A 12,527-nucleotide genomic window follows, 5' to 3' on the forward strand; every position below is an offset into this window, starting at 1 on the left:
TTAACATTACCTTGGTTCCATCAATAAAACACGTTCTACTTCTACATTTCACAATACTAACGTATCATTCTATAAAATTGATTTCTGACAGTCCATTCACTTAGCTGTCGTTCTTTACTGGCCGCTTTGTAATTTCTTCATACAAAGATGTTTGTCAGGCTGATAATGTTGGAGTGTTACCTAGTCATCGATTGTAGTAGACTTAACTGGAAACTTTCCTGATCGATAAGCTAGTTTTTCTGGCAGACAATGGATCACGCTGGAAGCCCAGACTAAATGACTAACCACTCCACTTTTATTATGTAATCAAAGGCAGAATGTGGAAAGTGGTGGGAGAACGGCACCTTCCGTTGTCTTCCTATGCTTTCTGTTTCTTCAGAAATTCAAGTCTGCCACCACGACCTGATGTCTAATACTACACTTGCAGCAACACCTCTGGCGAGAAATTTATCTGGTTTAGAAATTATAAGTCACCTCTTCGACGTTGTGCACAGTGAGCTACAAGTTCTGTTTCCCTAGTTTCAGTTTTATAATGTGAAACTTACTATCGCAAGACAAAAGAAAGTTATGTACAGTAACTGCAAACGAATGTTGAATTTTGTAGAATTTCCCAGAATCGGTTAGGTACAACAGACATCTGATGAGTTTGATTCTTATTCTTTACTTAGCAGTTGTCTGAGGATAGACGAAGTTCTGTGTACACCTATAGTACACCATTGGAAGAACTTATTGTGTTACAAATAATCAGTAAAGACTACTGCGAATCTACAGTGCACTGCACGTTTATCTGCGTGGATATCAAAGATAACAATGTACAATAATGAAAACAAATAAAGCCTGTCGTTATCTCGTGAACACTTCTGCTAATGATATCTAGGTGTGCGGGTAAGAAGTATTAAATGATATACAGCACCATCAGTGCAGTTCGAAGGAACATCTAGAATGATGCCTCTCTATTTTTTAAACAGCTCGTGTTATTGGTTGATGCTGTAAGGGTCTACGGATTGCACGCAACCATATGGTACGTAACACGCGCTCGCCAGTGGGCCTATATGGAATGCTGTTAGCTCACCATGGAGCCTTTCGATACGACCGTAATTAGGACGTCAGACACAGTGATGATGGGTATGCGTAGTGTGCGTGTTTTATAATGCACCGTTGATAATAAGACTGTTTAAATTTATTTCTCGTGTTTGCGTATTGTCGTACCTCAAGGATCCACTGCTTACAAATGCTGACAAATATTTCGTCTAATTATCATCAGGGGCAACAACACAAACTACCCCCTTATAATGCCTGTATAAAAATTACATTGTTATTCCGACCCTATAGAATGTATGCTAACTGACGGATCCTTTAATGTCAGCTTGTGCAGTTGCAAATTTACTGGCCAAAGTAAGGGCAAATTCAAAATTATCAAATTACAGGCTGAGGCCCTTTTAGAAAAGTACTATTCAATTTTGATAAACTTATATATGTTTCACATTTTGGCAATTGTTGTGGGCGATCTGAAACATACAGTATTCTTGAAGAGTTGTTTTCTTTTACTATAAAAGAATTACTGGCAATCTAGGCAAACCTCATTTTTCACAAATAGTTTTTTTAAAAACTAAAAGTCAGTACGCTACCAGCTGATGCGGTAGATAATTCTGGAGATGCTAGGGATGATAAGGTCTGAGTGGGGTGCTGGCTGGTTACCTGGCTCAATTTGACGTTACCAGGAGGCAATAGTTGACACAGCAGTAAAACACGAAGCAGTAAGGAAACCTTGGAGATATTTCGAAATCAGCTTGAGGTTCAGAGAAAAGGTAATACATGAGGTTTGCCGACGTTGTAATTCTGAGAGAGACGGCAAAAACCTGGAGGATTACTTTACTGACTGGATATTGTCTTGAAAATAAGTTGTAATACCGAAAAAAGTAAAACAAGGATAATGAAAGGTAGTCAAAATGCATGACTGGCGAAAACACGACATGAGGCACTAAGAGTATTAGCTGAGTTTTGCTCTTTCGGCACGAAAAAAAAATGAATAATGACTATAGTAGAAACGATAAAAAATACGGACTGCTAATAATTATAAAAGTGTTTCTGTGAAAGAGATTTTGTTGACATCAAATACAAAGTGTTAAGAAGTGAAAAGTGGGCGATACAAAGTGCACACAAGAAAAGACTGAATGATTTCAAACTGTAATTATCAATGTATTTCCAGCAGTAACATCTTGGCAACGCTGCTGGAGTCACTATTTAGGGTAAGCAGTACTACGTCACTACCTTTCCAAAGTGCCATTCGTAACCTACAGTCAGGCGTGCCAGAAGGCTGTCTAGAACGTTCCGCTGCAGGAGCTGGAAAGATACTGAGCTGAAAAGACGATTATCTTCATTCCGGCATTGATACTTTAGCGTACGCCGTATCCTGACACATGCAGGTGGAACGTTTGCGAGGTGCCTGGGCTAGTAGTGTATTTAGCCCTAAATTCTTCTAGAATCTTCATATGAAAATGATGCTCTAAGCCCCCCCCCCTTTTCTAGCTCCGAGTTTTGCTGTTGCACATGGATTAAGAAGAAACGCGCACTGACTGTAATCGACCCTGCAAGTGGAGTAGGAAAGAGTTTGGCATCTGCAATAATTTAATTTGATAAAGGAAAGTTCCATTAACGTAGTGTGAAATGAAAGGGTTGCTCTACCGATCTACAGAATGAAAGTTCTGTCCAAAATAGCAATTTGATTAATACGACTAAACTCAAAATAATAAACAAAACACATGAAACATTTACAATACGTCAACTTGGACACTCAAATAAATGCTGTGAAGGTGAAGTTGTCCATAAACTAGCTTGTGACATTTATGACCAAGTGGTATGTGGAGACAATTCCTAGCAACTCAAATCTTCAGAGAAACACAAAGCTAACCCAACATTAATTGCTGCCTCAGTAGTGAGAACTCAGACAATGAACACCCAAGACAGAATCACGTTAGAAAAGACAGGAACAGGCGCGCTCTGCTGAGCTCTGATTATCACATAGCAAAATTCCCTAATCTGCCGGTGCTGCGGACACACGTTACCAAGCTGTCTTCTTAACTGCACGGACACGATCTGGCATACCGGAGGCGATGGCTGGTTGCTTCAACGTCCCGTCGTTGTGATGATAATGTCGCGAGTATATCCCAAAAAAATTATCCTGCGCCGATTTTGCTACATCACGGAGCAATCCCTTGAGCAAGCCAGTCACAGTTACGATTTTGCAGGAAACGCGGGAATTTGCCCGCCAAGACTGCCTGGGAACACTAGTCATTCCCCTGCCTCCCTGGTAGCCCGTTAGAAAGAGTTTTCACTAAGTTACCGCGAAGTAACGGAATCTCTAACCCCAGCCGCTCCTTCACGCCCCCGTGGGCGTGTCGCCCCCGCTCTTACGACAATGTAGGAGCCTGGACAGCATCCACTCGACTCCCTCACACCTGTCGGCATAACACTTTCAAGATCAGCAGAACCCGCCTGTCACTGGACCACCTGGGTGACGAGAGACGCTGTGAGGGAAGTCCGCGTGTGAAGGAATAGCAACTTTTGACCACATGCAATTAGGGAGGAAAATATTCATATCTTATGAGTTCTCAAAACTAGCCTTGTAATGACAATACTTGGCTATACTTCTCGAAATCTAATTACTCAAAGATATAACTATGAGAGGGGGCAAGTCACTGTGTGTATCGTAAAGGCATGCCACCTCTCACGTTGTCGACGTAGTAAGTGGTCAGCGTTAGGCCAGCGCAGTGTTGACCTTAACTGCACCCTGCCTAGACCTGGCGCTGCGCTTCTTCTCTAGTCTACATGGCCTTGACTCACGCCCTATCATAACACCACCGATCGAGTGGCCTATAAGTGGTCTATGACTCATATGTCATCCTGGTGCTGCTGGAAGCTGAGCTGGGACCTTCCAGTTGGAAGTCCTTTGTTACCAGATATCAACCATCTCCAGGGTGCCTTTCGGGGTCCTTGGTTCACACAGACCACGCCTGGATGGTTCCTACAACGCGTCCACTGCGAGCTGCAGGCTGGTTGCAGTATCTGTCCTCAGGGCGTGGCTCGCCTACAGTGGAATGTGCTGCCGCTGCGAGCTTGGCGTACACAGTGCTGACAAAGCTCCGCTGTAGTGCTGACTTCGCTCACACTGCCACTTAGAGCGAGGAGACAAAGGCGGACCTCCTTATCTCCGGCGCAGTGCCGCAACTCGACGTGGCATTCGCTGAACAATTTATTGAAAGTTCCTTGCAGTAAAATTGAACAACGCTGCCTCTATACACGTCCGTGCTAGGGAAAGTGTTGGTGTTGCATTCTGTCTATGAATGTCCAACAGGATTCATGTCGGGCAATCCGCTCTAATTGTCCAGAATCTTCTTCAAACCAATCTCGAACAACTGTGGCCTGGTGACATGGTGCACTGCTTTCAATAAAAATTCCATCGTTGTATTCCATCCTGACGTCAAAGAATGGCTGTAAATACCCATTTCCAGGGAATGACCGGTTCAGCTGGACCAGAGAACCCAGTCCACCCCGTGTAAATGTAGCCCACACCATTATGGAGCGACCACCAGCTTGCACACTGGCTTGTTGGCAACTTGGGATCATGGCTTCGCGGGGTCTGCGTCATTCTCGAACCCTACCATCAGCTCTTTCCATCTGATATCGGATTCATCTGACCAGACCATGGTTTTTCAGTCGTCTATGGCTCTATGTTAAGTCCCTTAGAGCTCAGAGCCATTTTCAACCATACAACCAAGAGCCCAGGAGGGTCTCTGCAAGCCATGCCCTGCTGTTAACAAAGGCACTCGCGTTGGTAGTCTACTGCCATAGCCCATAACGCCAAATTACGCCGCATTATCGCAACGGATATGTTAATCGTAGGTCCCAGTTTGATATCTCCGGTTATTTCAGGCAACTTTGCTTGTCCATTAGCACTGACAACTCTACGCAAACAGCGCTGCTCTGGGTCGATAAGTGAAGGCCGTCGGCCACTGGTTTCTCCGTGGTGAGAGGTACTGCCTCAAATTTGATATCCTCAGCACGCCATTGACACTGTGGATCTCGGAATGTAAGATTCCCTACCGAGTTCCAAAATGGAATATCCCATTTGTCTATTTCCAGCGATGCTTCCTACCTCAGAGTCTGTTAATTCCCGTCGTTCGACCATAATCGCAACTTAAACCTTTTCACATGAATCACCTGACTACAAATGACAGCCCCGCTTATGCACTGCACTTTATACCTTGTGTACATGATACTACCGCCATCTGGATATGTGTGTATCGCTATCCAATGAGTTGTCACCTCAGTGTCGAGCGTGAAGGTGTTCAAGTACCCAAGAAAGATAAGGTATTTGTGCTATTCTAAAAATAGGAACCAATGCAATAAAACATGTATCACCAATCCAGCATTAGGCAGAAGGCAATGAATCGGTGACGGCATTAAGCCATTGACCATACCGCCTTGTGGTCACATTACGCTGCCTGGTACGCAGCCATCACTGTGTACTACACTCCTCTTTCTTTCGATACAGTACCAGTAATACCACTGAATTTAAAAGAGCTTTGGATGACTTACGGTCAAATAAGGCAGAAGGGATAGATAACATTCCATCAGAATTTCTAAAATCATTGGGGAAAGTGGCAACAAAACGACTATTCACGTTGGTGTGTAGAATATATGAGTCTAGCGATACACCATCTGACTTTCGGAAAAGCACCATCCACACAATTCCGAAGACGGCAAGAGCTGACAAGTGCGAGAATTATCGCACAATCAGCGTAACAGCTCATGCATCGAAGCTGCTTACAAGAATAATATACAGAAGAATGGAAAAGAAACTTGAGACTGCGCTAGGTGACGATCAGTTTGGCTTTAGGAAAAGTAAAGGGACGAGAGAGGCAATTCTGACGTTACGGCTAATAATGGAAGCAAGGCTAAAGAAAAATCAAGACACTTTCATAGGATTTGTCGACCTGGAAAAAGCGTTCGACAATATAAAATGGTGCAAGCTGTTCGAGATTCTGAAAAAAGTAGGGGTAAGCTATAGGGAGAGACGGGTCATATACAATATGTACAACAACCAAGAGGGAATAATAAGAGTGGACGATCAAGAACGAAGTGCTCGTATTAGGAAGGGTGTAAGACAAGGCTGTAGCCTTTCGCCCCTACTCTTCAATCTGTACATCGAGGAAGCAATGATGGAAATAAAAGAAAGGTTCAGGAGTGGAATTAAAATGCAAGGTGAAAGGATATCAATGATACGATTCGCTGATGACATTGCTATCCTGAGTGAAAGTGAAGAAGAATTAAATGATCTGCTGAACGGAATGAACAGTCTAATAAGTACACAGTATGGTTTGAGAGTAAATCGGAGAAAGACGAAGGTAATGAGAAGTAGTAGAAATGAGAACAGCGAGAAACTTAACATCAGGATTGATGGTCACGAAGTCAATGAAGTTAAAGAATTCTGCTACCTAGGCAGTAAAATAACCAATGACGGAAGGAGCAAGGAGGACATCAAAAGCAGACTCGCTATGGCAAAAAAGGCATTTTTGGCGAAGAGAAGTCTACTAATATCAAATACCGGCCTTAATTTGAGGAAGAAATTTCTGAGGATGTACGTCTGGAGTACAGCATTGTATGGTAGTGAAACAAGGACTGTGGGAAAACCGGAACAGAAGAGAATTGAAGCATTTCAGATGTGGTACTATAGACGAATGTTGAAAATTAGGTGGACTGATAAGGTAAGGAATGAGGAGGTTCTACGCAGAATCGGAGAGGAAAGGAATATGTGGAAAACACTGATAAGGAGAAGGGACAGGATGATAGGACATCTGCTAAGACATGAGGGAATGACTTCCATGGTACTAGAGGGAGCTGTAGAGGGCAAAAACTGTAGAGGAAGACAGAGATCGGAATACGTCAAGCAAATAATTGAGGACGTAGGTTGCAAGTGCTACTCTGAGATGAAGAGGCTAGCACAGGAAAGCAATTTGTGGCGGGCCGCATCAAACCAGTCAGTAGACTGATGACCAAAAAAAAAAAAAAAAAAATACCAAAAATACTAGTGCTGTAGTAGCATGGCCTGAACAACGCCAAATTCATTTTTCGGAGATCTGCCTTTGTACAACTCATTCACATGCTCATTGTCCCGCTGCCGCGTCTGTGGACCGTACTAGTGTACACTATTCTACACTTCCTCAAGTAGCGATACATTCAGGTCATTCTATTTGTTCGATGGAATATTCACAAACGTTACTGCATTTGGTAATGCACTCTGGGCAGATATGATAGACAACAATTTCTGTTTTATAATTTCTGTGACGTTGTTATACTTTGTAACAAATAGATTTTAACGTTATATTAATTTTTAATTTTCTTGGTGTCTATGTCTGAGAGATTTTTACAACTTCTAATTTCATGAGAAAATAATGGAAGCTACACGATGCGAGAGAGGATACATGTAACCTGTGGTTCCGTCATTCCCTGCAATGCAATGTGTCACACTGTTATTCGGAGAATAGCAGCAGACGAACTATTGCATTACCGTGCCAATCGTAGGCTGCTATTAACGTCACAACACAGGCGTCTGTGACTGTAGTGCCTGTAGCAGGGAAGCCTGGAATTTCCTCGGAGTGCGCTCAATGGTGAATCGCGGTCCTGAGTGCCTAGGGCAGGGGCGGGCAAACGTTGCACGCGGCTCATGAGCACACAGCGCTGCACGTGTGCTGCTCGCGTGCAGGCGTCCACTGGGGCAGTGGCGACAGCCGGCAGATTGCGGCAGTGTAGTGCCAGGCTAAGCTGCGGACGTTGATACGAAGCGACCACTACGTAGTGAACGTTGTATTTCAAGAACCGGAAAATGCAGAGTGAAACAAGGAAACGGAGAAGTGGAGATTTGCTATCTTTTAAAAAGTAATGGAAGAATAATTTTTTCTTTGTGCAAAAACGTGAATATTCGAAATGTTTAGTATGTGGCAGTATTCTCGCTGGTCAGTGGAAGTTTAGTATTGAAGGCCATTATAACAAATTTCACAAGGACGAGTACAGTTTATTGTCGGATTCTGAGCGGATGGGGAAATTGACTGGGCTTAAGAAGAGCGATCTGGCGATACCAGACGAATCTGTCGTAGTTGCTGTGGTCACGAGAGATCTGCAACTTTCTTTCTTCATGTCTCTCATCTAACTGATTTAACATTTTATGGAGCACTGTTTTCAATTTTTCAGTACGACAACAATAATAGCCCTGCAGTACGTGCAAGTTACAAGATTGCGCTTAATATAGCAAGAGCTGGAAAACCATTTGCTGAATTAGTAAGTCTCGGTTGAGAGCTGATATCGGTGAGGAAATTTAAATAACTGTTTGCGTTTGTCTGTATGTAGAAATTTTGTTCCACTCCACCTACGATAATTAAATAAAACGTATCGTAGGTAATAGGTACTCTTTCAAACCACGATATCTTTCAAGCACTCCGCCGGCCGTTGTGGCCGTGCGGTTAAAGGCGCTTCAGTCTGGAACCGCGTGACCGCTACGGTCGCAGGTTCGAATCCTGCCTCGGGCATGGATGTGTGTGATGTCCTTAGGTTACTTAGGTTTAAGTAGTTATAAGTTCTAGGCGACTGATGACCTCAGAAGTTAAGTCGCATAGTGCTCAGAGCCATTTTTTCAAGCACTCCTACTAACCTTATTCCTTCTTTCAATAAAGCAAGCTAGAAAAACAAAATGCATTGCAGAGGAAGGAGCGGACAGAAGTTATGGTGGGCAGGGGAGATAAGCGGGTGGCCATCTTGCCCCTGTGTGCACGCGGAACACCTGTTAACTGCACGCGTGTAAGTGCACCGCACACGTGCAGGATTCCTGCCCGCCCCTGGCCTAGGGTGTCCATCGTCAACAGGTATGGCGTCGAGCTGGTTAGAAGTTCCATTTTCCTAACCTTTGGAGAGGAACAGCAGTGTTACGCCTGGTTTCATGGTGTGGGACGCCTCCGGGTATGACTTCAGGTCATGGTCTGAATGAACAATGTTCACAGACACGCAGTGTACTCATACGTTACTTCTCATATATGCGATGCGGCAAAATGATATTCCAGAGAAATCAGGTCACCTTGCATCCGACCACGACCAAAGACCCTTACAGAAAATTGATCTACCAGGCCGATTGTCAACTCTCGGTACAGACCTTCGTATAGATTACGTAAGGAACTGGTTGCTCACCCTACCATCCACTATACTTCTGGAAACAAATTCTCCGTTACGAAAATGTATGAATTCATTGACAAAACTAAAGATGTTCACATTCCACTGACAGCCATGTTTGCATCGCTCGACATAATATACCTTGATACTAACATCCTTGCCGCGCGGGGTAGCCGCGTGGTCGTGGGCGACTTGTCACGGTTCGCTCGGCTCCCCCCGTCGGAGGTTCGAGTCCTTCCCTCGGGCATGGGTGTGTGTGTTGTCCTTAGCGTAAGTTAGTTTAGGTTACATTAAGTAGTGCGTAAGTCTATGGATCGATGACCTCAGCAGTTTCGTCCCATAGAAGCTTACCACAAAATTTTTCAAACTTTTTACTTGCAACACCCCACCGGTTGCTCGTCCGATTGTTGCGTGTGCTCGCCCCTGACAAACAACTTACAGAGAAATTGGGAGTGGAAATGTACACAAAAGTGGATAACGCTAGATTTAAATATGTCCCTGTCACCCCTAATTAATCTGCGGTGGCAGTGTTGATGATAAATGACACCTATTTTTACTTCCAAACACGAACGATCACGAACACTTAGAGTGTTCAATGACACCAAACGCATACACAAAAATAAAATAAAGCAAAAGGGTGAATTCAGGATCAACTACTGAAAGTAAAGGCTCTACTGAATCACAATAGTTTCATTATAACCGTAGGATCAATGCTGAATAAAACAGAATGAACAATTTACAAATTATTTTCCTAACTGGCATTGGCAGTAACTTTGTTAAAATCGGTCCAAAACATGATCTCTTATAACATATATACGAAGAACCACGACATTCCAAAGTACCATGAAAGCTCTGTGGAAACAGCAATTGTAATTGATCCAACTACTTAACGTTACTCCTAACACAGGCGAAGCGGGAGCGATCTCACCTTAATATTTCTGTTGTAGCGGCGGTCTTCGACAGCGACGGTGCGGCCATGCGGTCGGCGTGTGGCGTCTCGGAAAGTACAATCCTACAGTATTCGAACACCAGACTGCTGTTCATAAACTTCTCTAATTGCAACAATGTTTCTGTCAGCAATGAGCTGTTGCGGCTAACGTCCTCTCAGAACGAGAGACCAAGAGGGGAGACGACTTGGATAACGTCCTCTCAGTACGAGTGCCCAGAATGGAAGACCTCTACTGAGAGTCCAGCAATATCGCTCTTCACCTTTGTTTTCTCATCTCAACTTTTACCGAATGAATCACATCACTAGAAGTTCTCAAAATACCCAGTTTGCCAGTGGCGACCAATGTATGGGCTGGGAATAGAACTCTTTTCCATATTTTTTTTATTTCTACAAATATCAGAAGTAAACTCCGCCCTCGCCAGCTGGGAAGAACCACAGCTACGGGCAATAACACGTTTACTGGAAGTTTTCTCCCAAGATATCACTCGAGATTTTCCTGGCAAGATTCCCCGTCGTAGCGAACACAGATTCTTGCATTGAAAGTTTGTTATTCGGAACTCTTGGTCTGCCCCACTTGAGTTACTCGAAGGCGTAAAATTAGTGGGACATAGGCGAGAGCACGCACAGGAAAGCCCATCCAGCTATCCACCGCTCTGTTTTGGTAAACACTTGAACACCTGCAGCCGTGCGTCCCTCAGAGGTTGGCGGTCGCTGTGGCCTCTCTAAACGGATTACAGAACTTCCCAATTCAGCATTCATACCGTCAGGCTGTGGCCTTCGGTGGCTAGGCGGGAATGTAGTCGAGTTCTGTCTCGCGTACTGCTTTTCCGCAAAATCTTATAATTACAAAATCGCGGAATTCTCGTGTGCCGATGCGTTTCCACATAGATTTCCTACACCGTAAGTTAGAGTATTACTGCAACAAAACCTGAAGTGTCACGTTAAATGGACTGATGTAAGGTGCAAGGCCGTTGCCACCTTACATACTGCCATCCTTATAGAGGCCACCATTAATAGAATCAGAAGTAATCTACTTAAACATAATAAACTAAGAATGGTGGTGATCTATGAGCTCATTGAGTTACTTACCTTGGCAGTGTCATGCAATTACTTCAGTTTCGAGAGCAAAATATACAAACAGGAGGGTGGATCTGCAATGGGTAGCAGCCTGGCTGGGATGTTAGCAGATATTTACATAATCCATTTTGAGGAAACACTTTCCAAAGCTAACAGTTACATCAACAGCAGAATCGTCCACTTCAAAAGGTATGATAATGATAAAGTTATACTTTTGATCGCACCAATGCGGATAATGACACATTAGCAATTATTCTGATCAGCTGCCAATAAAACGTTACATTCACTGTTGAGCATGACACCAACAACAGCATCAATTTCTTACAAATGCAAATCGCAACAGGATCCAAAACCATCGTCTTGAAAGGAAATCAAAATCCACTGATGTGTGTAGCAACAGCTATCTTGTCATCCAAACCAGCATAATATGGCATATTGAAGGTTCACATTGGGTTTAATACATAAAATTTCACTTGAACCAGTTCAGAAATAAAAATAAATCAGTATCGTTAAAACCATAGTCTTCAACAATGGATACAGACGTCTCATGACAAACGAAGCATCACAAAATATCCAGAAACCCACAAGCGACAGAGTTGCACACCAGAAAACCATGCAGTTAACACAAGATATATGAGCAAACAGTAGAAAGAAAGTTGCACTACCTTTCTTAGAGAGCATATACCATACAATAAGCAATCCATTTAAAAACACATGCATTAAAATATGCTTTCATAAATACAACAAACTTCAGCAGACAGCAATTCACAATTTAGAGCATAATAACGAATATGCATATACAAACTCAGCTGCCAAAGCTTCCCTTCCTACTATGTATGACAGAGGAAGCTTTGAGACTGTATTCAAAGAGCATATAAGTGCCATGTATTTGAACAATATATCGAAATTCACATTTGCAATGCACACAATTAGCAATAATCATAGGATAAAAAACACTGAAGATCACATCAAGCTATTGCACCATGTTAAAGGAGATTGCTTTATCAAATTGCTTGAAGAGATTCAAATAAATGTACATAAAAGCATATCACCACAAAATCTTCTCAATGAACGGATCGTGTTAGCCAGAGGAGCCTCTCTTCAACACATCATCCACCTGTTTTCTCGTTTAAAATAAACACTGTTCCCTTTAACTACAACAACATGCAGACACTAACTCAACATGAAATTGTGCATAAAATATAACGGCTTGCTTAGTCATACCTTCAACTAGCTATCAGTCGTGAAAGTAATTTTTACTGATGTAATATTAATTTATGTG

The sequence above is a fragment of the Schistocerca americana genome, chromosome 1 (assembly GCF_021461395.2).
Source record: "Schistocerca americana isolate TAMUIC-IGC-003095 chromosome 1, iqSchAmer2.1, whole genome shotgun sequence".
NCBI lineage: Eukaryota > Metazoa > Arthropoda > Insecta > Orthoptera > Acrididae > Schistocerca > Schistocerca americana.